General features: G+C 41.8%; 1 long non-coding RNA gene and 1 pseudogene across 1 annotated transcript in view; one reads left to right on the top strand and one right to left on the bottom strand.

Annotated features, from left to right (window-relative positions):
• LOC117720366 (uncharacterized) overlaps positions 1-24,899 on the top strand; it is a 141,525-nt gene that overhangs the window by 102,543 nt on the left and 14,083 nt on the right. Inside the window, exon 6 of the long non-coding RNA XR_013103991.1 lies at positions 2,651-2,880. This is a non-coding gene — a long non-coding RNA (uncharacterized LOC117720366). The remainder of the gene's footprint in view (positions 1-2,650; positions 2,881-24,899) is intronic.
• Positions 8,823-8,886, bottom strand: LOC117721154 (U6 spliceosomal RNA; annotated as a pseudogene).

Genomic DNA, 24,899 nt, shown 5'->3' with positions numbered 1-24,899 from the left:
TCCATTATATCTCTGTTTAGTTTTTGTCTGGGTGACCTGTCTATCGATGGTAATGGGTTGTTGAAGTCTCCCACTGTTGATGTATGGGTTTCAACGTGTGATTATTTAAACTTTAGTGATGTTTCTTTTACAATTGTGGGTGTCCTTGCTTGGGGCATAGATGTTCAGAAGTGAGGCATCATCTTGGTGGATTTTTTCTTTGATGAATATGAAGTAACCTTCTCCATCTCTTCTTATTAATTTTGATTGGAAGTTTACATTGTTAATATTAGAATGGTTACTCCAGCTTACTTCTTTGTTCGATTTGTTTGGAAAATCTTTTCTAATCTTTTACTCTGAAGAATTATTTATCTTTTATGTTGAGATGTGATTCCTGTATACAGCAGAATGATGGATCCTGTTTTCACATCCATTCTGTTAGCCAGTGTCTTTTTATTGAGTTGAATCCATTGATATTGAGAGATATTAATGACCAGTGATTATTAATTCTTCTGGGGTTTTTTTGGTGGTAGTGTATGCATGTGTGTGTGTGTGTGTGTGTGTCCATGTGCATGCGCACATGCACTTCCCTCTTTTTGGTTTTGCTGGTGTAAGACTATTTCCTGTGTTTTGTGGGTATAGTAGAACTTTCTTGGGATGGAGTTTTCATTCTAGTACTTACTGTAGGGATGGATTTGTGAATATTGTATTGTTCAAATTTGTTTAAATTTAAACTTGTTTAAATTTGTCTTGTATGTAATATTTTGTTTTATCCATCTATAGTGATTGAAACTTTTGCTGGGTATAATAGTCTATAGGGGGCATCTGTGGTCTCTTAGAATCTGCAAGCCATCTGACCATGTCTTTCTGGCTTTTAGAGTCTCCATTGACAAGTCAGGTGTAATTCTAATAGGTTTGCCTTTGTTATTTGGCCTTTTTCCATAGCAGCTTTTAATATTCTTTCTTTGTTCTGTATGTTTAGTGTTTTTATTATGATGTGGTAAGGAGATTTTCTTTTCTGGTCCAATCTATTTGGTGTTCTGTGGGCCTCTTGTACCTTTATTTTCATGTTTTTTTTTTTTTTTTAAGATTAGGAAAACTTTCTCCTATGATTTTTGTTAAAAATATTTTCTGAATTTTTGAGGTTGGATTCTCCTCCTCCTTCTATTCCTGTTATTCTTTGGTCTGGTCTTTCATAGTGTCCCAGATTTTCTGGATGTTTTGTGTTAGGAATTTTTAGATGTGACATTATCTTTGCCCGGTATGTCAGTTTCTTCTATCATACCTTCTGTTCCTGAGACTCTCTTTTGTCTCTCGTGTTCTCATGGTGATTCTGCGTCCATAGTTTCCATTCACTTACTAGACTTTCCATCTCCAGGATTCCCTGTTTGTGTTTTCTTTATTGCTTCTATTTCCATTTTCAGGTCTTGAACAGTTTTATTCTTTTTCTTTACTTGTTTGTTTCTTCTTGGGTTTATTGGGGTTTTTTTTAGGGATTTATTAATTTCCTCCCATTGTCTATTTGTGTTTTCCTGGATTTCTTTTTTTTTATTAGATATTTTATTTACACTTCAGATGGCATCTCCTATCCCCATTCCCCCCCACCCCCCTTAGGAAACCCCTATCCCATGCCCCCTTTTCCTTTTTGCATTTATACATTTTTAAAAAAAAATGTTAATCATAGGCTTTATAAGTTTGGAATTGTAAGATATTCATGTATCTCCTGGATTTCCCACAGTGCACTATAAAGTAGGTTGTTCAGACTCATGACCATGAGGACAACGGAGCTGCATCTAATTGTCACTGTCCATCATTTTCAGAGAGTATCTGTTAGGGTTAAGATCTTATATGTCCACTCATAGCTTATGTGTTAATGGCTTGACCTCCAGCTGATGGTGGTCACTTTAGGATCTGGAGCCTAGCAGAAAGAAATTAGGACACTGAGGTTGTACACTTGCTCTCTGTTTCTCGGCTACCTTGAGGTGAGCAGTCTCCTCCAATATGTGCTCTTACCATCATGCCTGAGTTGTCACAGGCCCAAAGGCAAGGGGCCAAGCAAAGAGGGATGGAAACCTCTGAAACTATGAGCCAAAATTAACCCTTTCTCCTGATCAGTTGATTTCCTCAGGAGCTTTGTCACAGTGATTATCATAGATTTGAATCATTATAAGTTGGGACTCATTATAATTAGGGAAAGAGGATGCCTTAGTAAATACCAGTGCCTTACTTAATCTTCTACTTTGGTTGTCAATGTAATGAAAACAAAGCTGTATTATAAAAACAGTCCTGTCAATTTAATATGAGGGAAGTTTTTCTCTACCTGTACAAACAACAACAATAACAACAAAATCCTGCTTTGTGGTGGTTTGAATGAGAATGGCCCCCTATAGGCATTCACTGTTGAAGTCTGCCTTCTGCCCTCTGCTCTGTCCTCTGTGCATTCACAGTTAACCTTATTACAGGGTTGCACCACCATAAATCCCCTTGAACTAGCTTAATTTAAAGTAAGGAGGAGGGGCATTTTAAGGATCTGAGGAACTCATCAATGCCAAAGACAGGAAATGAGATAGAGCTGAGACTCTTGTGAGGCGGAAGTGGGGTCAAATGGTCAGAAGTCTGAGCGATGGCTGACTGAGCTGTTACATGTTTATCACATCCTCTCTTTTGACAGACTGACTTCTCCGCATACGGCTGAAGGTCTCTCTCAAGGCTCTGGCTCTGGATCAAGCACCATCATAGTGTCTGGTTTCTTCTGGAGTCACTGGCTCAAGTTTTTAAGCACTAATGTAGCTCAAAACAAGTCCTGTGCAGCAGGTGATCCTTTAGGTGTGCTGGAAGGTGGGGACGGCAGAATCTGTTGTTTCATGGCACCATGTATGAAAGAGCCTCAGACTGAAGCAGGTAGGCATCGGTTATGGTCATCCCTAATGCACATCCAGAACTTATGTGATAATAACATTCATTCCCATGCATCTACTATGATGTGCCTGTGCTGTCTCCAATGTCATTTCATTCCCGTGTATATACTATGATGTACCCTTGGTGTCTCTGATGTCATGTGCTACTTCCCTTTACCTCTGTACTCCATCCAGGTAGCCTAGTCTCTTTTGACTATTTCAGGACACCAGCATTTATTACCAGTCGTTCAGCTGTCTGCATGTGTCAGCTCTTTGCATCCTCCAGATCTTCCCTTAAGGATGATATTCCTTAAGACCCACCTCAAGGGTCATATCTCATATACAATGTGTTGAGAAGTGCGTATTCACACTTCAGGGCCAGTTTTCCCCTAAATGCATATTCCACTCTGAACAGTGTGTGAAGCTCCTACCTCTGTGACCGCCACCATAAGTCAATCTGCACTTTCTAACTGCCAAAACAGGGTCAGACAAAGCCCTAGTGAGGGGATACTTGGTGTTTTCAAAAGTTTCAAGGTCAGTTAGGACTTGTCCTAGAAGGACTGAGGTTTATAAACTAGAGGGATGATGAAGAATCAATAACACAAGAGCAGATGAGAATAAGATATTTGTGGAGAAACTAGGAAATCTGAATGGAGCCAGGTTTTCCTGGAGGAGTTCACGCACTGGGTAGTTGGTAGCACAAATGCACCATGTTATAGCTCCATGTTATAACATCCTATAAGATTTTAAATATGGGGGATGCTGACGGAAGTTTATCTGTGCCATCTGGTGGCTTTTCTATAAATGTCAAATATTTTATGCAAAAAAGAAAGAGCAGACTTCCAGCCCCTTCAGATTCTTTCTGCTGACCCGTGGTTAGTTGTTCTTCATTCTATTCATCACAGTCTGGAAGGCAGACACTTCATGAGTCTTACCCACTAGAACACTAAGTCCATATATCAGGGGCTTGTTTGGTGCGCTGGGTTCCCAGACTGGGGTCTCCAGCATTTGGTAAGTACAGGTGATAGGGAATTAATCAGGACTCCAGTGCACAGCTGGTGGGATGGTTAGTCTTCATTGTCCATCTGACTGGATTTACAATCACCATGAAAACACACCTCTGGGAATGTCTGTGAGGGTGCATCCAAAGAAGTTTAACTCAGGAAGGAAAACCCTCCTTTAGTGTGGATAGCACTATCTGTGGTCCAGGTCTTAGACTGATAAAGCTAGCTGAACATTGGCATTCATGTTCTGTACATCCTGACTGTGAATGCACCTCTGCTGTGATGTGAAACAGAGAACCCATCCTTCTTAGTGGGTTTCGTTAGGTATTTTGGCACAGCAATAAGAAGCTAATATAGTTGGCATCAAGGCTTTTGGTTTGCACCCCTTCTTTCTAGCAGTGCATTCTCCTGTGTGTGTGTCTGTGCCAGGGAAGAAGGCTGCCATCATCCCTGTGCAGTCAGGGCTGCCTGTTTGGCCTGGCCAAGTGTAGCCACCTGCACCTCCCTCCTCTCATGCATATTCAGTTCCATCTCCTTTGGCTTCCAGATGAACATGGCCTTCATGTGACCTTATACTCCAAACACAGATAATTTCTATTCCAGGTACTCTCTGGTGCCCATTTTTACATCCATGTTGGTCACCAGGCCTGTCTGTGTCTCTGAGCTCCTACACAAGATTATGCTCAGGGTGGCACAGTATTTCTTATTTTCAGAAACAATGCGATGAGAGACACCCTCTGATTGCTGGTGTATGGATGAGATCAGAGGTTGACTACAAGTGGAAAGAGTAGGAGGTACTTGCCTGCAAAATTGCCTACTACATTGTGAGCTCTTGTGTCGGTTTCGGGGAACTGTGTGTGGAAGACTGAAGTCATCTTGTCAAGTGGCTTGGATGTTCTGGATGTTAAAAGTTAAAAACAAAAAAAGCCAACTACACAGTAAACACAGGTGAAGATAGAAGAGACTAGAAGAACATTTTGAAGACAGGAGACACACTGTCAAAGTACTGGGATGCTGTAACAGAGGCAGAGTCACTAGGTGAAAGAAATGTCTTAGATGGAGTGTTTCTTTCTAGAAGAATCCATGGATTGTTAGCCCTCCTTCCTGTTCTCTAAAGGTGTCACTTTAGAGAACACCTGCTGCTTTCCATCTTGGAGAAGATTCTTCCTGGAGTCCTAAGCTCCTAGCATGTCTCCGTTTGTCTCAGGTATTATCAACACTGTTAACTTCCCTGTGGCAGAGATCAACTCCAGCTTGATCCTGCTTACTGATTTTCAAGTGGAAGGCCATGACTGGAAAATGAGGTGGTCTGAATAGATCTGACTCAAGTGGCTCACGATCTCATCCCAAACCGTCTTTACAGGAGGATGACATTTGAGATCATCGGTGGGAGTCAGCTTTGTAGCTTCTTGTTTGTTGCTTGTGATTCACTTAGAGTTTCTGAAGTCATGGCCTCTAGGGAACCATCCAGGGGGTGTCCTTGGATGCAGAGTGCAGATACCAAGCAGTTGGACTTTGTCACCAGAAGTTGTGTGGTTATCACAAGTGATGTCCTTGTGATGAATGTGTGATTTCTCAAGTAAAAAAATTATGTAGAATTGTCCACTGCTTGTCCCACCCCCGAATTGAAACATGCTTCAGGGACAATTTCCTTTCTATAGAACCTTTCTTCACAAACATGCTTCCTGGTGCAAAGGCGGCTGTCCACACTACTGATGGACAAGGATGTGCTGGCAGGACCATTTCTATTAAAATAGTAGGAACACAGGCAGGGGAGAGTCACTCAGAATTAATTCAGTCTGTGTGCCACAGAAGACTGCTCCTCCATGACTGTGAACCCTAGATACCTTTAGCCAGATGGCCTTTTCTATCTGAATCTGAAAGGTGGCAGGATAGTTGGGTGTGTGGTGTGGAGTGTGGGCTGCTTCATTTGAGCCACCATGCTCTTTAAGGATGAGGAAGCTGCACCATGGAAACCTCAGCCGCCTGAAACAGACTGCTTTGAGTGTTCCTTTTAGTACTTCCTGCCTCTTTAAAAAAAAACCAAAACCCAGCAGTAGTTATTACACGGTTAGGACTTGGTGGAGAAGATGTATCCATCCAGGTGTGTGTCTGTGTGCTTCTCTGTGTCTGTGTGTATATTTGTGAATGAGTGTCTAGTCTGTCTGTACTTTCTCTGTGTTGTATCTGTGCGTAACCATGTGTATCTCTTTGTATGTACATCATCCAGGTGTGTGTCTGAGTCTCTGTGTTTGTGACTTTGCTGAAGTGCATTTCTATGTGTACGTCCAACTATATGTTTGTATGTACTCTGTCTGGTGTGTGTGTCTGTGTATTTGTGTCTTGTCTGTCTACACGTCTATGTGTAGATGCATGTGTATTTCTGTGTGTACAACTGTGTGTTCCTGTGTGCACCTCTGTTTATGCCTCTGGGTGTATATTTGTGTGCTTCTCTGTGTATGATTTGTGTGTCTGTCTGTGTGTGTGTCCCTGCACTTTTCCTCCTAGACATCTGTCAGCCAGGGATTCCCTGAGAAGGCTCACTCTGTGGTGAGTGTGTCTGCAGACAGATCCACCTGCTGCGGGGGTGTCTTTGTAAAGGGAGTTCAGCTTACCTCTTGGTTTTCCTTTGCTTAATTGCAGGTGATGATTCAAAAAAGGCTTCACCTGCTTTCGCCTGGCTTTCATCTTTGCAGACAAAGCAGGCTGGGCTGGGCCTTGATCCGGGCGTGCTCAGGACCGGTATTAAAGGGGCTGGATCAGCCTCAGGCTTTTAAGGGTTTTGGGTTAAACTGATGAGCATGGATAATAAATTGAAGCTTTGTTGTTTGGCAGATTTTTTTGTATTTGTTATTCTTTTATCAGCTCAGAGACTCAGGGTTGGGGGAGGTCCTCCCTTTCTACGTTCAGTTTTGCTGTGGATTTGTCATTGACTGGGATGGGCTCAGATAGTACAAACACCTTTGTTGTGCTACTGTTTCTTACAAAAGAGCCCTAAATCCTAGGATCCAAGTATTTTGATCTCCAGAGTTTAAAGTAACAGCACAATACACAGAGCAAACTGGACTAAGGACATGTCTCCCAGTGGCCACTAGTACTCTGGTCTTGCCGTGGAATTTCCCCCTGGCTTGGGGTGATACTGGTAACTGTTTTGGATATGAGGTGGAGGGTATTCATTTATTTCTGCCTAGAATAGTCTCTTATGGGTTTGTTTCCTTGGAAATTTTTTCTTCCCAGAGTAAACCAAAGAATTCATGAAGCGTGTGCACTGTTCCTGCACCATATGCCCTGGAAACAAACTCCTTAGAAAAGGTAAAATAGACACTTCATTGAAATGGCACACATCTCAGTCCTCAGTGGCTGGAAGGAGCCACACCAGACTTTGATGACACTCCACTTCTGCTCTGTGCCAGTGGGGAACCCAGAATATGAAGTTATACTTTGTGCATTTGTGTGCTAGAGAGTGTGTGTTGGGGGTACATGTGAGTATTGGTTACTTATTTTAGGTGGAAGGAAGGGGCGTTTTATTAATCCTCTCTCTCTTTGTCCAATAGGTATGCTGTTAGGGTGTGAAAGAAGTCCCAGAGCACACAGGAAGGTTGTGTTGACTGTTCCTGGCCTTTACTCCTCTTTAGGAGGAGGTGATTGAACTCTGCCTGTACATGCTAAGCATGCTCTCCTCTCTGTTTAATTCTTTGTAAATACAGTGGTGCTCTCCTCCCCTGGAAGGGCTCCCCTCCCCCCACAGTTTCATTCACTGCTGTGCCCAGACTAATCACATCTCTTGGAAATAATATGAGAAAGTTATGCTGTTTTACTCCATCAGATTTAATAAGTCTGGATGCTTTCCAAGGACTAGGCATTAATCACACTTAAACCCAGGCCTTGATAGTTCATCCACCCGGAGTATTCGTGTCAGAGACATAAAACAATCTGCTTTAATGCCCACCATCCTCTTCAAATTGAGCACTTGCTTTGTGTTAATAAAACCTGCTTTGTACCCAGGGGTTGGGCTGGGGGTGGGGATTTTTTTTTACACTATCGAAAACATTTCTTGAGTGATTTTTTTCCTTTCCTTTCCTACCCCAGTTTTAAAGCTTCATAGTAGTTTATAAAAAAAATTATGCAATAGGATAAGCTTAGAATAGGAAGGAATTAGTCATACAGTGGGGGTGTTCTCTCAGAGCTTGGCTTGTATCGAGAAGGTGGAGAGAACATGGTCCTGACCCAATAGAGCTCTTTGGCTCGGCGTTTCCATTCCTGAGAACAGTGCAGTGGCCCCCTTTCCAGTAGGTAGATGTCTTGTGATTGGCTGTATGTCTTGCCATGATCAGCGGTTCCAGCCAGAGGGAGACAGACAACAACAGACACAGAAAACAGGTCTGTGTGCCTTGTAGGATCTGCAATAGCTCCTTAAAGGGAGACTGGCCTGCTTTTCCATCCCTGGAGGCTCTCTCTCTCTCTCTCTCTCTCTCTCTCTCTCTCTCTCTCTCTCTCTCCCCTGTCTTCTTGTTTTTCTTATTATTGTTGTTTGGTTGATTGTCATCTTATAGTAGAGTTACTTTAATATTTAATGAAACTTATAAAAGCTTTCATCTGTTGGCATTTAGCTGCTGCGTTATGAAGACAAGTTTACTCAGGTAGACAGAAGACAGCAGAAACCATGTCTATATGGATGATGACCATGGGATTTGCACTGACTGCTAAATCTCTCCAGATTCATGGCATAGGATACGGTCACTGCAGGTGCCTGCCAGGGGCCAAGACAGAGCTGCTGTTACTCTGTGTATCTGGCCCTAACTTTTCTGGGCAACAAAAGAAGAGTTCTTCTATGTTCAGTCCTGATACACAGACTTTAGAATGTGGCTCATGTTAGACAGTAAGCCCTACAAGGTGCAGAACACAGCTGTCCCATGACACATTGCAGATAGTGAATTCAAAGGAGTTCTGGGAATGCTTCACGAATTTGCGTGTCATCCTTGCGCATGGGCCATGCTAATCTTCTAAAGGAGTTCTGGGAGTCATAATGACGGGCTGAGGATCCCAGGCATTAGAGAATGAAGAAGGGAGAAAAAGCTGGCCCTTTTCTATCTGACTCCAAAGTCTCTGCCTTTCCACTCTGGTTCTCTTGATCCTTCATAGCCCCACTCAATGTTGAATACAAGGACTGAAACACACACACACACACACACACACACACACACACACTAAAAATAAAACAACACGATGCACAAACATAGAAAAATGAAACAGGAAGAATACAGTTTCTGATCATAGAACAGCTGACTGACTTAGGAAATTAGACTGCTGTCTGCTTGTTTCTCTCTCTCTTTTTTTTTTAAAAAGCCACACCAAACAGGATCTATCTCTAGAAAACATAGCTCAGGCATATATGGAATTTATCTGCACCAACTGTTTGAATGTCTAACATTAGTACCTATCTCGGTATAGATGGTCAGAGTTATAATGTGTTCACTAGTATCTTTATCTACTGGTCATAGATGCAATCTGTGTGTGCTTGCATTTGTACAAATTCAGTGCTTACTTGGGACAGTCCCACCAGTCAGCAAACTGGTGCAGCCTGGTGGCATGACTCACAGGCTGAGTTGATGTTGGAAGAGAGGACTTGTGTTTCCTGGGTCATCCACTGTTTTGTAGGGGAAGTAGTCTTTCCTGGAAAAGGTCTTAATTCACATGACATCAGACTATGAAGTAAGTGGCACTGTATGATTCATTCCTCAAGCACTAACTCAAGAAGTGCTCCAGGAGTGCCTGTGGTGAGCTGCCAGTTTTGCAGGCAAGAGGGCTGAAGGGTGCACACACAATTCATGTTCTCACAGTGTTCCCATGGGCTGGGAAGATAGCAGCTTCTAGTTTAGAAATATTCAGTAGTTAGCACTGACAGGTGCTGGAATGGAATGTCTACAGGAACAGAGAGACAGGGAAAAGCAGGTAGAAGGCTGCTATCAATCTGAGAAGATGCCATTGATGCAGAACATTCTAGCAGAGACTTGAATGCATTGAGCAAAGATACCTTGAGGTACCCAAGGAAAAGAACATTCCAGAAGAATCAGGAAATGAAGCAATAGTATGTATCCAAAGAATTGTTTTCCGTCAATATATATGTATATGTATATGTATACACACATGTATATACGTATATATATACGTGTATATGTATATATGTATATACGTGTATATGTATATATGTATATACGTGTGTGTGTGTGTATGTGTATATGTGTCTCGGTGCTTTTTTTGTATCAACCTAATGTATGTACACCATATGCGTGCACTGCCTTAGAGGCTAGAAAAGAGTGTCAGATCCATTAGAACTGGAGCGAGGAAGCCGTTGTGAGCCTCCATGTGGGTACTTGGAACTAAATGTAGATTGTCTGAAGAGCAGCCAGTGCTTTTAAGCACCGTGCCGTCTCTCCAGCCCTCCTAAATATTTTGATATGATCAAAATTTTCATGAGTTAGTAAATTGCTTTTCTAGGCAGATATATAACAGTTGAGAGTTGAGGTTTTACCTTTGCCATATCTTTTGCCATCATAAGGTTTAGTCTGTGTTGAACTTGTAACAGGTGCCTGACAGATACATGTGAAATTCAATAGAATCGATGATTTAAAATATTAAATGAATATTAACTGTAATATAATGGCTGTACAGCTGGCACAGGGCATTTTCCAAGGGCAGGGAAGACTTTTTGACTGGTTCCATTTTTCTTTTTCTACCTCTCCAATAAGATTTTATATAATCTCATCAGCTCAAATTAATAATCGAACAGTAGCCAGGAAATTGTCTAATACTAGACATTTAATGGAATTTTTCCTATCTATAGGATGTCTAAAAGATAAAAATCCTTTCCTTTGAGATTCTACAGTGAAATAGAATCAGGTGGGTAATTACAGAGTCTAACAGTGCACAAAGGAACACTCAGCGTTCTGAGTTAATTTCAAGTTCATTTTCATGTTTTACAGTTGTCCCACAAAACATGTATGTGGCGAAATATCACATTATATACCTTAAGTATAATAGATTTTAATTTATAAATTATACTTAAAAGCTAAAAGAGGAAAAAGAAAGAGGAAGGTACACTTCATTTTGGACTAGAGGGCTCCCAGAAGGATAGATGACCGGGCTGAGTGAGCAGCCCTTCGCGCACGTGAGAAGTCTGAGGACAGAGGAGACCTCTGCAAGTCAGATAAAGCTGAGCCCTCTGGGAAGACTCAACCCTATTTGCATAGACATCAGGACATATATGTGACTCTATCTGTAATATATTATAGCATTTTATAGAGGCTCAAGGTATTCAGGATGGACTAAGTGCAAAGGCCCTGCAGTGTAAGACCCCCTGCTAGAGACCACTTCATTGAGCTGTCATAGCACATGCTGTCTGCAGGCTCTGTTCATCCACACTGGACTTTGGCTGATGGGTAGGACAAAGACTTAAAGAACTTCACACCGTTAGCCCTAAGGTAAGAAAGGTTTGGTTTTCTACATGGTTTTCAACTTTAGTTCAACATGGTAGCAGTGTCCTGGCATTATATAGGCCATGGGTATGAAGTCATGTGGCAGAAGGTCCTCACATTATGGGTGGCCTAGGAAGGAAAGAGCAGCCCAAGCTCTCAGATGACTTATATGTCAGTCTCCAGAACAGCACCGCCATCTGGAAATAGCACCCAAAACTTGAAGACGTGTGGGACGCTTCAGATTCAAACCTTGTAGCAGTGATATGCCGAACGCTGCCATTTTGAAATGCAGCCCCCCATTAGTATCTGCCTGGGTTCAATATAATTTTAAAACTGTTACTGCACTGAACAAAGTAATGTGCTCTTTGAAAATAATTTTGCATATAAAAAACACTAGCTTAAAATAAGGTGCTTTCTTTTTAAATATAAAATATTTGATACTCACATATGCATATCATGTATGTTATCAAATGTCCCTTCCATCCTCCCACTCCAGTTCATCTCCTGTCCCTTCCATGCTTCCCTCCCAGCTTCCCTGGCTCTCACTGAGTCCATTTAGTGCTGGCTGCATGTGCACAGGAGTGGCAAATCTGCTGAAGCCTGCGTAGCCTCTCAGGACTCGAATCCCTGAAGAAACCTGACTGTCTTAAACAGCAGCCATCAGTTGCTAATACCTCTTCTGATAGAAGTGGCGGTTCATAAGCTCAGCCATGCTGGGATCTTGGTTGGTTTAATCTTGTGCAGGTCTTTTGGATGCAGTCAGCTACTAGTAGAATAATAATATCACGTTCTCCTGTAAGTTCTGAGACTTAGCCACAGGTTTTTTGGCTCAGTTAACAGTACCAGGCATGAGGTCCATCCTGTGGAATGGGCTTTAAATATAATCATAAAGTTGTTGGTTATCTCCATAACATTCACCACCATTGCACCAATGGGGATATCTTGCCAAGCCAGGTGTCACTGTAGCTCACAGAGTTGACAGATGGATGAGACTGTTGGTGACTTTTCTCTCCTAGAAACATGCATAGACTCTTCCAACCCTATGAAAGATAGTCAGCATGGATAAAACTTTCATGTCAGTATTAGCTTGATTTCTGCACTTTCTGTGATTCAGACATGTGGCATCTTAAGCAATAGGATATTAACTTATGAAGTTCTGGACTGTAACCAATAGCAATGGCCACAGCCTGTAAGTTTAGGGGCATCAATGAGACACTATTGACCAACAACTCAAAATGAGATAACCTGTACTTGGCAATGAACTTTTCATTTGATGGTCTATGGTATCTTGGGAATGCATGATCCCCCTGTTATAAGGTAACCCCACCCTTTGTGTTTGTGTGTGTATGTGTGTGTGTATGTTTTAGGAAACTTCTATGTAGTAGATTTTTATATGGGATTTTTAAGCATCTGCTTTTATAATGGCTTATTTTTATTATTCTAATTATGGATAGTTGTATGTATTTTCATGTGGATATGTGTGTATGAGTTTAGATGCTCACAGAGGCCAGAGCATCAGACCCACCAAAGCTGAAGTTACAGATGGTTGTGAGCTGCCTAATGTGGATGCTGGGACCCAAACTCGAGTCTTCTAGAAGAGCAGCAAGTTTTCTTAATTGTGGAGCCATTTATTCCAGATGCTTTCAGTGGTTGTTAATGAGGATCCATTCTGCCTTGATCTGTTATCCCTCTATCTCACTAAGTTCTTCCTGTTACATTAATCCCCGTCTCCTATTCATACTACCGAGATTCTATCCCCACCTCTCTGAAATCCTTCCCTCATGGCCATTACTATATCTCCTGCCTTCTATGGTTACTCCAATAGTCATATGTCTAAAGATTCAAAACTATTCTCAACATATGAGAGAAAACTTGTAGTTGTTATCTTTCTGAGTCTGGATCACTTCATTCAGAATGATTGTTTCGTCTATTTACCTGAAAAGTTCATAATTTATTTTTTCAGTTGAATAATATTGTATAAATGAATCATATTTTTTAATCCACTCATCAGTTGATGGGTATTTAGTCAGTTTCTATTTCCTGGCTACTATGAATAGAGCAGCAGTGAACATGGGTGAGCAGGGATCTCTGTAGCAGGATACTGAGTTCCTTAGGTACGTGCCCAAGACTGGCACAGCTGGGTCATGTGGGAGATCTACTTCCAGCTTCCCGAGGAACATCCACACTGATTTCTTTAGCAGCTGCACCAGTTTTCAATCTTTCCAGGAGTGAATAAGAAATTAAAAAAATAAGTCATTTGTAAAAAGTCGTTTGCCATTAAAAAAAAAAAAAAACAAACAAATCCTAGCTATTCTGAATAGGTTAAGGTGAAATTTCAAATTTTAATTTGCATTTCCCTGATGGATAAAGATAATGCACATTTGAAAACAAATATTTTTTGAATATTTGTATTTCTTTTGAGAATGAAAATTGTTTTTTCTTGATGTTTAGCTTTTGAGTTCTTTGTATATTCTAGACACCAATACTTTGTCAGATGAGTAAACTGATAAAGATTTTCATCCTATTCTCTAAGCTACCTCTTCTCTCAAATGACGCTGTTCTTTGCTGTAAGAGGATTTTCCATTTTACAAAGCCCAGTTTCTAAATTGTTGGTTTTAAGGCCTGTGCTACCAGGGTCCTGTTCAGAAAGTTCTTGCTGTGCCAGTGAATTTGTGTGTACCCTCTAGGTTCTCCTTTTTGAGAATGAGGGTTTTGGGTCTTCTGTTGATATCCTTGATCCATCTGTAGTTGAGTTTTGTGCAGAGTGAGAGAGCAATAAGACAAAGTGTGGTTTTTTGTTAATTGTAGCTAGAGTAAAGTTTTTCCAGCTAACCAACTTGAGTTTGTTCTTAGGATGGAGAAAGTTGACAGCGCCGTGGTCAAGAGCTGTTGGTTGCTAAGGAGCTCTGCACACTTTCTTTATCAAATACCTTCAACCTCCTCAGAAGAAACTGGGGACGGGATGTTGCCAAGTAGAAGTCAGGATGAATAGGGGAGGACTCCTTCCTCCTTAGAGCCATGTGTAGCCTTTAGAGAGTCACTCTGATTCCTTGGCACATGTCAAATGTCCTTTATCAAGTGACACCAAAATACCTAGAGTCCCAAACTGTGACAGCCACCTAGATTTGTTACCTTTAAAACACACTTGAGTGTCGCCTCCTGAACTGACCAGCAGACAAAAGACAATGGACACAGGATCTTCTTCCCAACACGGTTTATTCAGGAACCTTGAAGTACTGCAAAAGTCCCTGAGCTCTAGCTCCTAGCACTTAAATCTCTGTGTCCTCTCCAATCAGAACCTGCCATGCGGTCATTCTCGATTGGTGCTGAGCACATACATCACATGGCCCGATCTTATGTAACGACGAACAAGCAAAATGCATGCGCAGTAAAGCCTAGCCTATGTGCCACCCAGGCTTCCTGAAATGGTGAGCCAACACGCCAGGGGCACCTGGCAGCCAGCCAGGCGCCATTTTGAGTTCCGCTCCCCACACTTGAGTCACTTTCTGTTCTAGATCTTCACTTTTTTCTAACTTTTAGTTTTTACTGTAAAACATAGGTTTCTGTAACTAATAGAAAAAAATCTGTCAAGAAAATTTCAAGACATTTCATAGAATTTATGTATCTACCACCAACTTTTGACACAATAGACAGATAATGGTAATTGGAAAATTTGAATGATCTCAATATTGATTTAAGTTGTTAAATGCCTTTGTAGATGTCTTATCATAATGCCACCATGAGTATCAGGAGGTTGACAGCGAGGAAAAATCGGACTGAAGCAAGACCAATGCCTGTTAGAATAAACACTAAACCCTGGTGCACTTTCTGTAGTATAGGTCATGTGCTTGCATGATAGAGATGTGGTTGCTTGGGCAGCCAGCCTATGACTCTGCCATTTGCAGTTCACAGAGCCCCTGTTGGCCCCACTCCACTTTATGCCTGCAGCTTTCCTATGCAGATGTTCTGCATTCTGGGCATCTCCAGTATTCTGGGGTCTCCATTGCAGCATGGGTTACATCCACTCAGCTTTACACATTGGTTTTTTAGGGCTTCTTTGTAAGGAGTCTAGCCCTGCTACACTGCCTTTGGCTTTTCCCTTGGATCTTTGTGTAAGCTATAATGACCTTGTAACTATTGATTTCTGCATACATGAAAAACCAGTACTCTGTGAAATTGGACAAGTTCTAATGCCTGCTTGGTATGTACTTGGGATAGGTTCTAAGTTCTTTAGCTGACCCTAGGAAAACATTTCCCTTGGTTGGCCCTTTTCCAGCAGCACACCCCAGGCTTCTGTCTTCCCAGATACATTCTTTATAGAGGAAAATATTTTGGATGCACTTGCATCTTTATACCAAGTAAGGAGCTTTTCTCATTACCTCAACACAGGGACACAGCTCTTCTCTTTTTTAAATTAATTAATAGTTTTCTTTATTTACATCCCAAATACTGCCCTCTTCTGGTCTCCCCTTGCAGAGTTCTTCTCTCAATCCCCCTTCACCTTCACCTCTGAGAGGGTTCCCCTCCCCCCATTCCTCCACCCTGGGGCATCAAGTCTCTAGAGGATCAGGCGCATCCTCTTTTATTGAGGCCAGACAAGACAGTCCTCTAATACATGTGTGCCTCAGACTAGCCAGTGTATGCTCTTTGGTTGCTGCCTTAGTCTCTGGTACCTCCCAAGGGTCCAGGTTAGTAGACCTGGTCTTCCTGTGGATCTGCCATTCCCTTCAATTCCTTCTATCCTTTATCTAACTCTTCCATAGAAATTCCCGACCTCCAGCCAATGGTAGGCTATAAGTATCTACATCTGCCTTAATCAGATGTTGGGTAGAGCCTCTCCAAGGGCAGCCATGCTAGCCTCCTGTGTGCAAGCACAACATGGCATCAGTAATAGTGTTAGAGATTGGTACCCACCCAGGTCAGAGACTGAAGGAATGGCAGACACAGTTCTTCACTGATGGCATGAATCTCTGTAGATTGTAGCCACATAGTTTGTCCTGCCTTGTTTGAAATTTTCCATGTGCTCATGCTCTTTTCCTGTATAACTTTCAAAACTTTCTTCTCTGCATTTTTCTGTAAATTCTCATTATAAATCTGTCATTATAATGAGCAGCTATTATAATGGTTTATTTTAAAAGCAGCTATTGAAAATATGTCATAGTGTCTACTACATCTGAATGTGTGTAGAGAGCAGGTTTCTTCCTATTTTGAACATGTGCATGAATGTCTCCATTGTGTGAGTATGGAGGGTAGTTGTCTTTATAGTTCAGTGTTGAGGGTGAGCATTCACAACTGATTGCTGTGGAGGACCAGTGCTAAGTTAGCTCAATGTAGAGTGTGAGTGTTTTTAGTCTGGTGTAGAGGGTTGGGGGGTGAACATGTTTCCTAGACCGACTGTGGAAGACACATGTCTTGCTAGTTTGAGTGTAGAGTTACCTGTGGAGTGTAGGTACATAGGTGTCTTTCTGTCTTCGAGACCGTGAGGTTTTATGAGTGAGCTGAGATCTGTGCAAGGAAGAGGCGATGGATAGACATTGTCCTCCATCTCAAGTGGATGATGGGCAAGTGTTGTCTCTAGGGAGGGCTTGCCAGGGGCTTTTCTTCTCTTCTATATGTCTATTTTGGACCACCCTTTGCATCTGAGATCCTAATAACCTCAATTACCACTAGTTTCCATCTCCCACAGAACTTTCTTGACCTCTGGAATTTTACACCATTGTACATTGTATTTCTTTCCTTCTTACTAACTTACATTTCCTTTTCAAATAGAGAGAAAATTTTCATGATATTTAGAACAAGACCCTAAAATAGTTTTAAAACCATTTCAAAATGAAAACACTTAAATAGTACTTGCTATTATAGAAAATACAGTTAACCAAATACAAGAAAACATTACTCCACCATTGCAATAAATCGTAGACTTTTTAATATGTTGATTCAGTAAGAAACTTCCAGACTTTTCACCTAATTGTTACCATAATATAAATATCTATGTGTACACATGCACATATAAACAATATATTCACACACATATTTATAGAATGAAAATACTGTTGTGTAAAATTTTTTGTTAATGTGTTATTAGAACTTTTCTATATTAATAATTCTTTTTCTATAACATTGGAATTTGCTCTTGGAGTGTTTTTGCTTTGGTTGTTGTTATTTGTGACAGGCTCTCACTGTATATCCTTGGTGGGTCTACTGGCCTCAGTCTACTAGGTGCTGGCATAAGTGTGTACCACCACACTCATTTTTCCCTCCATTTCTTCCTTCTTTCTTTATTGGTTCTCAGTTCAGGCTCCAAAATAGAATCATTTGGGATTTTTTTTTTAAATTACAAATCCCAGACTGTGCCTTAGCTCAATTAAAGTAGACTGTCTTGGGGATAGGTTTCTGGCATTTAAATAGCCCTGTGGGTGATTCTAATCAGAAGCTGGGCCTGGGAACCCTGGCCTGTTTCTCTGCTTTATTAATCTGTATTATAGCAAAATTGGCTGCATTCTGAGATTTGGTGAAAGAAATCATAGCACTTAGTTGTCATTAGACTGAAAATGTACAACTACAAATGTGTCACCTACCAATCTGAATGATTAGTACATGAAGGGTTAAATATTTTTGTTACACCTTGAAAATGTGAATGCATACTCCATGTGTGGGAACCTTTTCTCATCATCTGTCATATGACTTTTCCTGGGTAGAAAGAAACAACAAACTGTTCACTCCAGATAGGGTACCCGAGACAGACCAAGGAAATGGTTCTACCCAAGTCTTGGAAAATCGTTTGAGTTAGCTGAGGTTACTTACAGAGCATGGGCAAGAGGTTACTTACAGGAGATAGGTGACCTAAAGCTTCTGTATCATGGGAAAGCTCTCCCCAGCGTGGATGATGACTCTCAAAACTTGTGTCCTTGAAGCCCCGTACACAACTTGAATTCACCTCCACAGAAGGCTCTTCTTGCTGGCCGCTGTTCGCTATGTTTTATAACTTTGGGGAGACACCTTGTGAGTCATGTAACCTCTGAGTTTCTTGAACCTTGTCTTTAGCCTCCTGAATCCTCTGCTTTACCACTGGAGAGAGTTTTACTAGGATGGAATAGCTGCACAAACATGTAGCTCTTCTTTTCCTTGGCGGCAGAGCAACCTCCCAGTTGTCTCCCGACAACTCATTTCCAGCTATGTTTAGCACCCCACTGCCTGTGCATGCGTCTCTCTGAAACGTGGAGACTGTTCTACTTTGTTGGCTAGGAATGCCTTGCTTCTTAGGCAAGATTTATTACAACCTAAAAACACGTACCATCTGGGCCTAATATTATGTGGTGAACGTCTTTGCTGTCAATCCAACGGACTTTTAAAATCAGTTGCTCAGTATTGATGCCTATTGTGGATGTGGGCAGGCGAGTGAGGATTGTGAAGCTGTTTGGAGCTGCAGCTCTGAGAAGGACCCGAGGTGGCACCGGAATGGGCTGTGGATTCCGGAATTGACGATCTTCAGATGAGGGACTTACACACCAATAAACCAGTTGTGCCGCCTGAGAGTGGATGTGAAGTACCAAAGGAGAAGGATTTGGAGCTGAACTAAAATGAGGTTCTGGATGCCCTATTGATTCCCAGGTCTGTAGTCTGCCTTCTTGCTGCACAGTGGTTGTGGTGTGATTTTTTTTTACATAATGAAACTTCTTTTTGAAATGCCTTACTTGGCCTAGAGAGAAATGGCAAAGTGGGTAGTGAGTTCATAGCAGTGAATTTCATGGATTGAATTGTGATTTTGAACCTGTGTGTCCCTACCCAGAAGGGTATTCCCGAGGCATCACTACTGCTCTCGTGCTCTAGGTCAGCAGTTCTCCGTCTGTGGGTCCTGACCCCTTTGAGATCACATATCAGATTGTGATTATGTTACACTAAGATTTATAACAGTAGCAAAATTACAGTTATATATCATAGAAATAATTTGATGGTTGGGGGTCACCACAACACGAGGAACTGCAGTAAAGAGTCAGCATTATGAAGGTTGGGAATCACTTCTCTACTTTAAATCTTTATTTTGGAGCATTTTGGTGAATTAGAAATTATAGATCTAAGCATGAGAACCAAACAAAATGGGACGGTGACTTACAGGTCACTTAATAACCTGGGGGTCTCTAGCATGGAACAAATTCAGTGGTTATTTATGCAAGAAAAGCAACTCTTGCTCTCAGGAAGTGGAGGCAGGAGGATCAGGAATTTAAGGCCACTCCTCAACCACAGAGTGAGTTTGACTTCTGCCTGACTCACAGCAAACCCTTCACTATCTACTGCCAGCTGTCCTTCAGAAGCTGTCTGTCCGTCTGCTCTGGAGTCCCGTCCGTCTGCTCTGGAGTCCCGTCCGTCTGCTCTGGAGTCTACCACTCAGGCCATGCTGATTTCCTCCTTGATGAGTCAGCTGCTTCTGTCTCTTTGAGCTCTTTTAGTAAAGAGGGAGTTGGTACTTCTGCAGAGAGCCAGTGTGCTCGCAGACATGGCTGTGTATATTCAACAGCACCATACAGCAGCTGCCTGCTTAGGAGGTGTTCAGTCGCCTATGGCCCATGGCTACTGGCTTTGTAAATTTGAGTCCTTGAGGGAAGCCAGATTCTGATCCTGCATTGAGTTTAAAAGATCTCAAGCCTCAGTTCACAGAGAGTTGCTTTCTAGTAACGTCAAATGTCTAATGTTTAGTGTGTTTCTGTGAGTCCAGTGATGTCCTCCACTACTTATTGAAGTTTGCTTCCTCCCTCCCAATCCATTGGATTTTAACATGGCCTGACTATGCTGTTTCAGCTCTTGGGACAAGAAGTGAGGTCACACGGGAGTCCCCTGGGCTGTTCTGGGCCTAGGATAAAGCTACCAGGATTTCCTATGAAAGATGCTCATATGCTTTGCCAGTTTGGAGAAGGTCCCTGCCCATCAAAACTTGAATGGTGCTTGGCTTTGTGGTATGCCAAAAGAAGTATATCACAGTCTTTTAAATCTTGGACTTGGGGAATGAAGTTCTTCAACTTTCAAATATGAGAACACCCTTGTGCCTCTGAAAGACCCCACACCTGGCCCCAGGGAACTGTATTTCCTTACTAGCTGCTATGGAAATTGCTGCTATTTGATTTAGGACCTTTGCCATGTATATTCACAGCTGAGGGTGGACTTGTCTAAACTGGGCACCAAGTCTGAACTGGCCTCCTGGATCAGAACAGGGCTTGTTTTCTCTCATTCTCTAGGATAGAAAGATGGTGCAAGATCAGAACTGTCTGCTTACTGGAACTCTGTTGGTAGTTTAAAAAATAGCTTTATTTTTTTCTTTCTGGGAAATGTTCTTACTATTGCTCTGGTTTCTTTAACAATAAAAAGGATATTCTGGAATCCAAGGCACACGCTCAACACACCCAAACATTTAACTATGTTCTCACATACCCTCATCTAGACACACACTCAACATGTTGAAACTAATACCCCCATACTCATCCTCTATATACACTTATACTTAGTCATCATCACTAACACACAGCCCAAGCATCCCTCCCCACAAACATACACATATTGTCATAATTAGGGTTTCATTGCTATGAAGAGATACCATGACAAAGGGAACTCTGATAAAGACAAACATTTAGTTGAGGTTGGCTTATCGTTTCGAAGGTTCAGTCTGTTATCAACATGGTGGAAAGCATGGCATCATGCAGGCAGACTTGGTGCTGGAAGAGCTGAGACTTCTACTTCTTGATCTGAAGGCAACAAAGAGAAACAGTCTCTTCTACGCTGGGTGGAGCTTGAGCATAGGATCTCAAAGAGCATAGGATCTCAAAGCCCACCCCAACAGTAATGAACATCCTCCAATAAGGCCACACCCACTCCAACATTGCCACACCTAATAGTACACTCCCTAGGCCAAGCATGTTCAAACCACCACACAAACACACCCCATCCACACACAGTCTTACCCAAACACATACTCACTTCAGAACACATAAATAACCAAACATATATATGACTCATGTCCAAACATATACCTCATACATTTTTCCAAATACATATGGTCACCCAAATGCACTTATCCCCCCACTCCATGTTCACAGACACTGAAACACACTGATCAGTTGTTGAACTTATATGCATTGGGTTTTCCTCTTTTGTAACTATTGACTGAGCAGTAGAGATGGTAGGTTTGCATTACATCAGCAATGCCTTTGGTCATCTATGACATGGTAGTCATTCATACTGTTTATCCAGACACCAGATTATGTTCTGTTGGAGGGGCTCCTTGCAGAGGCTGGGGTAGTGTCAATTCAACATCGTTTGCTGCTCTGATATTGGGGAACTATCATCTTTAGATCATGGGAAAGCCCAAGCATTAAGATAAGACAATTACAGTCTTCACAGTGAGCTCTCAGGGCACCAGGAAGCACCATGTGCACTTAAGGATTGTCTGCATTATAGCTAGTCATCTGCATCAAAGAAAGAACTCTGGTCCCCACCCATGGGGAAAAGAAGCTATCCCATCCAGAGTTTAACATGTAGCAGGCTCTGGTCCTAGAAGTGTAAGGGGGCACACACAAGTGTTTTGGCAAGCCCCCACTGCTTTGAAATATAATGTGCGACTCTGCTGCCAGTATGCCCAGGTTCCCACAGGAGAGGCTTCATACCTGTATGTCTCACATTTTAAGACTTCTGGGAAGTTCTTAGCAGGTGGACAGAGCTGTTTCCATCATGGCCCAGGGCAACAATGCTTCTGCACAGAAGAATCTCAAGGACCAAGCCCGTACCTTACTCTGTGCTAGTTTATGAGACTGACAATTCCATAATATCCTTTGCAGGAGATGTCTCCCTTCCTTGTTGTTGTGTTTTATAAAAAAGAGAAAGAACCAGAATATGTTTGATAGAGTGAGGTATGGTGAAGTGGAGAGGGGTGTCCTTGCAGGCCCATGCTGAGGCATCCCTTCCCCATGAGGCACCAACCATACAATGGGTAAGTATGGAATGGAGTTTATTTAGGGCATGAGAAGGGGAGTTGGGAAGGGAGGAGAGGGGGGAGGGAGAGGATAAAGAAGAGGAAGAAGAGAAGAGAGGAGAGGAGAGGAGAGGAGAGGAGAGGAGAGGAGAGAAGGAGAGGAGAGGCTGGTCAGAAATGTGGAAAGGGGGAAGGGGTCAGGGAAAGAAGAAAGTCAGAGAGACTAAGATAGTAAAAAGACAAGGAGGGTGCAAACATCCCTTTTTATAGTAAACCAGGATTACCTGGCTATTACCAGGTAACTGCTGGGCAGAACCTAGAAGGAATGCTAACATTCCTCTATTTTTGGTTTAATTAAAAAAAGGAAAAACAGAAAGAGGTGATGGTGAAGCAGGAATAGGGTCATTGTGATCTTTAGTTACTTCCTGCTGACTTTGGGGTGGTGTGTCTCTGGGAAACCTGAGAAAATGGGCATGGGGATATTGGTTCAGTCTTAGGAGAGTTGGCTGTTTTCTTGTTGTTCAGCATCTTTGGAACCATCTATAGGTAGAAGGAGCAGGTCCAGTAGAGGTGTCTCTATCTGTGAGAATAGATTGGAGCATCTGTGAGTTGCTTCTCTGGAACTGTCCTGGATGTAGATTTCGAGTAAATGCCTGGACTTGGCAAGATGACGAAACACACACACACACACACCACATCACATACATTAGAGGTAGAGAATAAAGTTAAGTACATTTGGGAGAAAAAAAATTCTTAGGTGTACATATGAAGCCCTTAAATCTTGCTGATTGGGGTTATGGGAGTCCCAATTTTAGGGAACAGGAAAGGAATCCCACCTTCTGGAACAGGTAGTAAGTGGGAACTTAGGCTATTGATTGGCAGCAGGAGTTAATCTGGATGGAGTCTGTTTGGTCCATGGGAGGTAGATCTGAGTAGGTTTCCTGGAGTTTGTGTTTACAAAAGAGATAGGTTTGTTAATTGTGTGAACAGTTTTAAGATGGGCTCAGGGAAGACAAAACCCTTTTGTGGAGCAGGAGGAGCAAGACAGGCCTTTTCATTCTGTCTAGGAGACTAAATATATGTAAATTTTAGTATAATGAGAAACATTTTTATGTTTACATTTAAAATCAAAGGAAACCCAAAAATTAGATGACCTTTTAAATATGATCGTTGATCATATAATTTAGCCTGAGAAACACCTGAAGTCTATAGTTAAAAGACAATTGAAGGAAATTTAAAATTTGAGCTTATAAGTATAAAAGTTGAATTGTATAGTAGAATGTTTTATTAGGGTTAGGCTAATTTGTAAGAACTCTATTGATTGATAGGACAGTGGCATAACAAGGGGAGGAAATATGAAACATTTAGTCACTGAAAATGAGTTTAAATTTATTTAGAAAATAAAGTGACAGAAGGTTACATCTGTGGAAGGTTACATCTGAACTTGTGCGTTCTTGTCTGTCTTTGATAGAAGATCTGGTAGTCTTAGCTAGGTAATAAATTGACTAATGAGCTGATAAGGTTGTAGATTACCTTAGGGTAAGGAGCTATAGGTTTGTTTTCTAGCTATCAAGCTGCAGTTAGCTTAGCTCTCAATGTAGTCAGAAATCTGGGAAGAATAAATTATAATCTAGATGTCATTAATTAAAATGACAGAGTTGTTCAGTAGTCCACAACCTAAATAGTTCCCAGGTCCTTGTGGTCTCTATCGTAACTTGGGCAGTGTCAGCCTGGCCATAAGGTTCAGAAGAAGCTTTTTCCCATAGAATAGGAACATGGGAGACATGACTCACCTTGTCTTAGGCAATATGAGACATTCAACTCTCCTGGTATCCTCTGATTGTCCACAGTGTAGGCCAAGCCCTGGCAGCAGGCAAGGCAAATGGAGCAATGTTTCTCAGTGGTTCTCATACCACAATTCAGGCAGTCCTGTCACTGTGTCCATATCTTCTTGGAGACCTTGGGGGGTGGGGATCACCTTAAACATTTAATGTTACATTTAGCATAATTCTGACAAGATTGAGAGCCAGTATCTATTAAGCATATCTGAGTTAGACAATCTGTATTTGTTTAATTACTTTTCCTGGATGTATGTAGCAAATACAGAGAGCACACTGTGGCTTAATGACAGTAGCAAAAACAAGGCTAAACATATATTTAAGGCAGTGATCTTTAACTTTTTTTACTGTTTAAAAATCATTATTTACCAAGGCAGGATCGAATGAAAATCTTGTCTTAATTAGTCAAAGACACTTGTCCAAAGTGTCTTTGGAGACTTTAAGCCAGACTGTACTCCTAAAGGCAGCAAAGTGGGGACTCTCCATAACAAAGATTGCTGATGGTCATGGGACTGCCCTTAGTTAAGATGGCACCGAATGACAGCTCTACCCAGAGGGAAGTCATGTGTTTGTTATGTCTTAGAACGGGATGACAGAAGTGGCTAAGTATCTTAGAATGGAACAGCAGAAGCAAGACAGAGACAAACATAAAGATGAATCTAAGTGGCACAGTGTGAGGGGCGTGGCATAGCAGTAGGAGGTGGCAGTGGGAGTGCACTGAAAGCAAGTCAAGAGGGCCATCAGGAGTG

The sequence above is a fragment of the Arvicanthis niloticus genome, chromosome 15 (genome assembly GCF_011762505.2).
Source record: "Arvicanthis niloticus isolate mArvNil1 chromosome 15, mArvNil1.pat.X, whole genome shotgun sequence".
Classification (NCBI taxonomy): Eukaryota; Metazoa; Chordata; class Mammalia; order Rodentia; family Muridae; genus Arvicanthis; species Arvicanthis niloticus.
This window is presented reverse-complemented; position numbering and strand designations above follow the sequence as displayed.